The sequence below is a fragment of the Mustelus asterias genome, chromosome 7, assembly GCF_964213995.1.
Source record: "Mustelus asterias chromosome 7, sMusAst1.hap1.1, whole genome shotgun sequence".
Lineage (NCBI taxonomy): Eukaryota > Metazoa > Chordata > Chondrichthyes > Carcharhiniformes > Triakidae > Mustelus > Mustelus asterias.
The window spans coordinates 54633425-54640260 of NC_135807.1; the positions used below are offsets into that span (position 1 = coordinate 54633425).

Sequence of the window (6836 nt, forward strand, 5' to 3'; positions counted from 1 at the left end):
GGGGGGGGTGGGGGGTGGGGGTGGGGGGTGGGGGTGGGGGGGGGTGGGGGTGGGGGGGGGGTGGGGGTGGGGGGGGGGGGGGGTGGGGTGGGGGGGGGGGGGGGGAGGGGTGGGGGGGGGAGGGGTGGGGGGGGGAGGTGGTGGGAGGCGGGCAAGAATATATTTTGGGTTTGCGAGCTCAGAAACAGTAAATACTGTGATGGAGCTCGGGCTGATTCTTGACAGCTGGCTTGGCCTTTTAAATGCGTATGTTTTTTACCAATGCTGGGTTTGACCTAATGGACTGCTCGATGAAGCCGGAAAGCTGCTGAAATGAAAGCCTGTAAAAAGGTAAGTGTTTGTTTTTTATTTTGGAGATACCATGGGCGGAATGGGTTGTCTCTGGTGGGAGGCAAAAGTAGACATTGGGCCGCTCCAAAATGACGCTGGTAATCTAGTGATGGGAGACAAGGAAATAGCTGAGGAACTTAATAAGTACTTTGCGTCAGTCTTCACAGTAGAAGACATGAGTAATATCCCAACAATTCAGGAAAGTCAGGGGGCAGAGTTGAATATGGTTGCCATCACAAAGGAGAAAGTGCTAGAGAAACTAAAAGGTCTGAAAATTGATAAATCTCCGGGCCCAGATGGGCTACATCCTAGAGTTCTAAAGGAGATAGCTGAAGAAATAGTGGCGGCGTTAGTTATGATCTTTCAAAAGTCACTGGAGTCAGGGAAAGTCCCAGAGGATTGGAAAATCGCTGTTGTAACCCCACTGTTCAAGAAGGGAACAAGAAAAAAGATGGAAAATTATAGGCCAATTAGCCTAACCTCAGTTGTTGGCAAAATTCTAGAATCCATCGTTAAGGATGAGATTTCTAAATTCTTGGAAGTGCAGGGTCGGATTAGGACAAGTCAGCATGGATTTAGTAAGGGGAGGTCGTGCCTGACAAACCTGTTAGAGTTCTTTGAAGAGATAACAAATAGATTAGACCAAGGAGAGCCAATGGATGTTATCTATCTTGACTTCCAAAAGGCCTTTGACAAGGTGCCTCACGGGAGACTGCTGAGTAAAATAAGGGCCCATGGTATTTGAGGCAAGGTACTAACATGGATTGACGATTGGCTGTCAGACAGAAGGCAGAGAGTTGGGATAAAAGGTTCTTTCTCAGAATGGCAACCGGTGACAAGTGGTGTCCCGCAGGGTTCAGTGTTGGGGCCACAGCTGTTCTCTTTATATATTAACGATCTAGATGACGGGACTGGGGGCATTCTGGCCAAGTTTGCCGATGATACAAAGATAGGTGGAGGGGCAGGTAGTATTGAGGAGGTGGGGAGGCTGCAGAAAGATTTAGACAGTTTAGGAGAGTGGTCCAAGAAGTGGCTGATGAAATTCAACGTGGGCAAGTGCGAGGTCTTGCACTTTGGAAAAAAGAATAGAGGCATGGACTATTTTCTAAACGGTGACAAAGTTCATAATGCTAAAGTGCAAAGGGACTTGGGAGTTCTAGTCCAGGATTCTCTAAAGGTAAACTTGCAGGTTGAGTCCGTAATTAAGAAAGCAAATGTAATGTTGTCATTTATCTCAAGAGGCTTGGAATACAAAAGCAGGGATGTACTTATGAGGCTTTATAAAGCACTGGTTAGGCCCCATTTGGAGTACTGTGAGCAATTTGGGCCCCACACCTCAGGAAGGACATACTGGCACTGGAGCGGGTCCAGCGGAGATTCACACGGATGATCCCAGGAATGGTAGGCCTGACATACGATGAACGTCTGAGGATCGTGGGATTATATTCATTGGAGTTTAGGAGGTTGAGGGGAGATCTAATAGAAACTTACAAGATAATGAACGGCTTAGATAGGATGGACGTAGGGAAGTTGTTTCCATTAGCAGGGGAGACTAGGACGCGGGGGCACAGCCTTAGAATAAAAGGGAGTCACTTTAGAACAGAGATGAGGAGAAATTTCTTCAGCCAGAGAGTGGTAGGTCTGTGGAATTCATTGCCACAGAGGGCTGTGGAGGCCGAGACGTTGAGCGTCTTCAAGACAGAAATTGATAAATTCTTGATTTCTCGAGGAATTAAGGGCTATGGGGAGAGAGCGGGTAAATGGAGTTGAAATCAACCATGATTGAATGGTGGAGTGGACTCGATGGGCCGAATGGCCTTACTTCCGCTCCTATGTCTTATGGTCTTAAGAGTGGAGGGCAGCCCACCACTGCCTTGCCAGATTTTCCTGATGCATTTTCAACACTCTGAAAAGAAAGTGAAGAGGTGGGTCCAGCGACGTGATGCTGGCGGTTTCGTCAGAAACCTTGGCTCCTGAAAGGGTGCCCCGATCTAAAAAAATACAGATTTTAAAAAAAGAATGCCCCCACAGAGATGCAATTCCCCCCTCCCCCAACACAGAACCCTCTGCCAAAAGACACAGGACACCCTTCACAGGGCACCCCTACCCCCATCCTGAACCTCCCCAAAGGAAGGGTACTCCCCGGGTAAGACCCTCTTCCCCTGGTGCCTGTAATTAACTGTGAGCCCCCAGCATGTCTGCTCGACAATTCCTCCTTTTTCAAAACCTGGTGTAAACGCCGCTGACCTAATGTCACACTGGTGAGGGGTTGATACAGCGGGGAGGCCCACTAAGTATGTTGATGTATTATCATAGCGTTCCCATTATTGCATGGCAGGAACCCTGTTATATCACTAGCAGGGGAGGCTGGGACAATCAAGAGGGGTAATCCCACTGGTGAAATATGTTTTGGGACTCCCACTGGAAACGGAGGGTGGGGGGGGAGGGGGGGGAGGGGAGGGGGGGGGGGGCAGAAAGTCTCCCCCCACTGACTTTTTCATCAACTCCCCCAAAGCTGAACTCCTGTTCCCCTAAAGTCCAAGTCAAGAAGTAAGGTTTCCTCCCCACTCCTCCTCCACCACCCCCATAAACCATCAGCAACTGAAGCTATTAAATCCCACAGTCACCTCTGAAGTCTCCCCCACTGCCATCATCAGCAGTTCTCGTATCACCCCCAGATTTCTGCTCTGGGTCATGTGATCCATTATAATGAGGTCACACCAGGGAAAAAGCACACTGCTTCCGCTATTTAGCATGCATCTAACCCCATGCTGTAGTTTTACCTGCTGACATATTCAGACTGGTCACTTAAGAGATGGACTTAAGAATGGCTGGTGACAGAATGGTTTCAATACCTGATGGGCCAGAGAGGACAAAGGAATCTATAATGTTCCAGGAAGTTGTTCTGTTGAATATTTATGACAATAAAGTTATAAATTATATAATTGTAAAGTTTACACCCGATATGCATTAATTCAACAACGTGCCTTAAAAATATGTGCAGGAAAAATAATTATGATTTACTCATACCACTGATCAAATATTGGATTAGCTTAATATAAACCAATTTTTAAAAATCCGTTTACTAAACAGGTAGAAAAAGTAACTTATCATCAACCACCGTAAAACCAACTAGCCAAGTTATTTAATTATTTACTAGCTTTCAGCAGCAACATTGACCTTTAATGAACTGTGTCTAAAATGCAAATTGTTAACTTAATAAATGCGTAAAAAGTAATTTGAAGAAACAAGTTGTGCTCAACAATGGCATCAACCATTTTATCTCAGAAGTGCTTTCAAAGATTTTCATCACAAAAGTCTGTTTCTCTCTCTCTGACCTAAGTTCTTCTGCAGTCTATAAAATAATGAGGGGCACAGATCAGCTAGATAGTCAATATCTTTTCTCAAAGGTAGGGGAGTCTAAAACTAGAGGGCATAGGTTTAAGATGAGAGGGGAGAGATACAAAAGGGTCCAGAGGGACAATTTTTTCACACAGAGAGTGGTGAGTATCTGGAACAAGCTGCCAGAGGTAGTAGTAGAGGCAGGTACAATTTTGTCTTTTAAAAAGCGTTTGGACAGTTACATGGGTAAAATGGGGTAGAGAGGGATATGGGCCAAACATGGGCAATAGGGGTTTTAAAAAAGAAAGGGCGGCATGGACAAGTTGGGCCAAAGGGCCTGTTTCCATGCTGTAAACCTCTATGACTCTATGACAGTCACAGAACTGGAAATGTCTCACTGCCTATTATGGAGCATAAACCAGTGTCCCAGAAAACTCCTATAGTCCCTCATGCACGCCCGGCCCATCCCAAAATATGATCCCAGACAACGCTTCATTCCCCCATATCAAGATATGCCCACAAACAATCCCTCCCTCTGCCCCCTCATGCCCAGCTATGTCACTTCCATCCATAATAATGCACTATAAACTGCATAGAGCCAATTAACCCATTACCAACAGTAGAATGAGTTAAAAATGTTTTAAAATTCATTGATAGCTTTCCACTTTCTTAAAACAAAACTTTTTTTTAAATTACAGGGCAAAAAAGTGTCAATCATCTAATCAAACCTTTAAAGTTACAATAGCTGAGACTACAGGGATTTGAAACCTCTTAACCTTGTGTAAATAAACACTGTGAAATTGACAGCAGAGATCAGGGAACCAGAGCTGTCAATCAATCAGTGCTTTATCTGAGGCTCAGCTCTTCTAACAGCCTAATGGATTTCTGCACTCTCAGCAAAGCATATATTTTAAGGCTTCGCTGACAGACCAGTAATCCAGGTGGGAAGGAGTCACTTCCAGGGGTGGAGAGATAGAGTCACAGAGATCGTAGAAGTTTACAGCATGGAAATAGGCCCTTCGGCCCAACTTGTCCATGCCACCCTTAAAATAGCCCTGCCCTCTCTGAGGATTGAACTCAGGACCTTCAGATTATGAGAATGACGCGCTGCTTACTACGCTAAGAAGGCAGATGTAAAAGTGGGGATGGGGCTTGGTGGGGAGGTGGGTGGTGGGCGGAGTGTGGTCAAGAGGGATTCATCTCAGCGGTAGGGAGATGGATCAACCTGAGGGGAAGGCGGGTGTCGATCCCATGGAAGTGGAGAGCTGGGCTAATCCGGGGGGGGGGGGCCTTAGGCCATTGCAGACCTAAGGAGGGTATCAGTGGCATCGGGGATTGATATTTGTGGCCTTGGGGTGGTAATGTGTTGGAGCAGTGAGGAGAGAATCAGAGGTCTGGGGTGGTGGGTGTGGGTGGGGGCACAGAGTATGGTTGACTCATAGGGAAGGTTGGGATGGGGGTGCCAGATTAAAGGTTTTTCCCAGACATCAGGCAGGCATGCTAGATCCAGTAGGTAGGTGATTTGGGAATTAACTTCATAATTCAGCAGCCCTGACATGGATTAGGCTCAGAAAACTTGGCTGACATTGGAAGAATGAATAATAATGAGGTTCACGGTCTCTTTCTCATACTTAAAGGGCCAAACCAATTCCTTGGAGTGGGTCAGTCACTCAGCCATCTTCACCTCAATTAAAGATGGTAGTGAGCTGGTTGGTGGTGGATTTTAATTTGGATTCTGATTTTTAAGACTTTAATTCTCCCCCCGCTGCCCCTCTACCCTCCTCCCACCACCACCACCTGAATCCTATCTGCTTATTCCCTGTTACGGGAACAAAGAAACATAGGACTACGAGTAACACCAAGTAACAGCAACAAATTATATCATTAGCCTCAATGTGAAGGTAAGTATCAACAATATGTCTGATAACATTATAGTGCAGTGACACAAAAGTATTAAACAATCGCAATTATTCCTCAAATAAACTCTGATCCAAAAGCATGTTTAAATACTCAACAGCCTGTTTTGGTGATCAACAGTTGGAACATTATGGAACAGACAGTATTTCCTAAACTTTAGTGAGTCGGCCATTCCAGAGGACTCAACATGAAAGGTACATATGGCTTATTTTCATTCCATCTGTAACCATGATATTTCACTGTTCCCTTTCAAGTATTTTGTACTCGCGTCAGGACCCTGGCTATGACTCACTCAGGCTCTGCAGCAAGGACAGGCACATCATACTGGTATGTCAGAATGTGCTGACATCACTGCGAGTGAAGGGTCAGCAAATCATTTACAAGATTCTCACTGAAGATGGCCTTGCAGTGTGAACTGTTGCTAACTATAGAGACAGTTGACCACATAACAACACACAGACTGCATAGCAGCACAAGAAGCAGGCTCACAAGGGCAATTAAGAATTGGTCATAAATGTTGGCCTTGATAGAAATGCCCACACTCCATGACTGAATAACAAAATAAATAAAATGGCACATATGGATCAGATATGGACCAAAAAATAAATTACTATTTCATATTTCACATATCCCAATGTCAAGGTATTCTAACTGTTTTCATCACCTCTAAACTTCTGCAAAAGAACGCGTCACTCTTTCTTATTTAACCTATCAATAATTTAATAAATTGCAAAAAAATTCAAGGGTATAAATACAGAGACAAAATGAATAATTAATATTTAACCGAGGTGACTCCACGTTGCATGTAATGACAAACTAGAAAATAAATGTAATCTGGAAGATAAATTCATCCACTTTGACCAAAGATAAGACACAGATATACATTAAATATTGTCACGTAAGCTGGCCATTTCATTCCTGCTGGGTAGTGTAGTACAAGGTATATTTTCAGTGCAGCCATAGCTATACTGAAGCAAGCTTAATTATTCCAGTTTTTTTTAAAATCCCAATTTAATTCCAATTGTTTATTGCTACAATAAACTTAAAGGAATACATTTTTAATCATTTTAAGACATCTTTGGAATTTTACTTTGAAGGTGGGAAAGTAGCCTTGTGAGTGGTTAAACTGCAAGGAAGGAGCAGTGAGAGGTTTAGCTAGAATTTACAACCAGGCCTCATTATCCTGCTGTGCGTAGCGGTGGCGATGAACTTGCCAAAGTGCACTCACTAGGTCCAAGGTAGTGCAG

General features: G+C 44.6%; 1 non-coding gene across 1 annotated transcript; it reads right to left on the minus strand.

The window, feature by feature from the left end:
* Positions 1 to 4728: 4728 nt before the first annotated feature.
* On the minus strand, positions 4729 to 4801 carry trnam-cau (transfer RNA methionine (anticodon CAU)). Its single transcript has one exon. It is a non-coding gene; the product is annotated as a tRNA-Met (tRNA).
* Positions 4802 to 6836: the final 2035 nt, after the last annotated feature.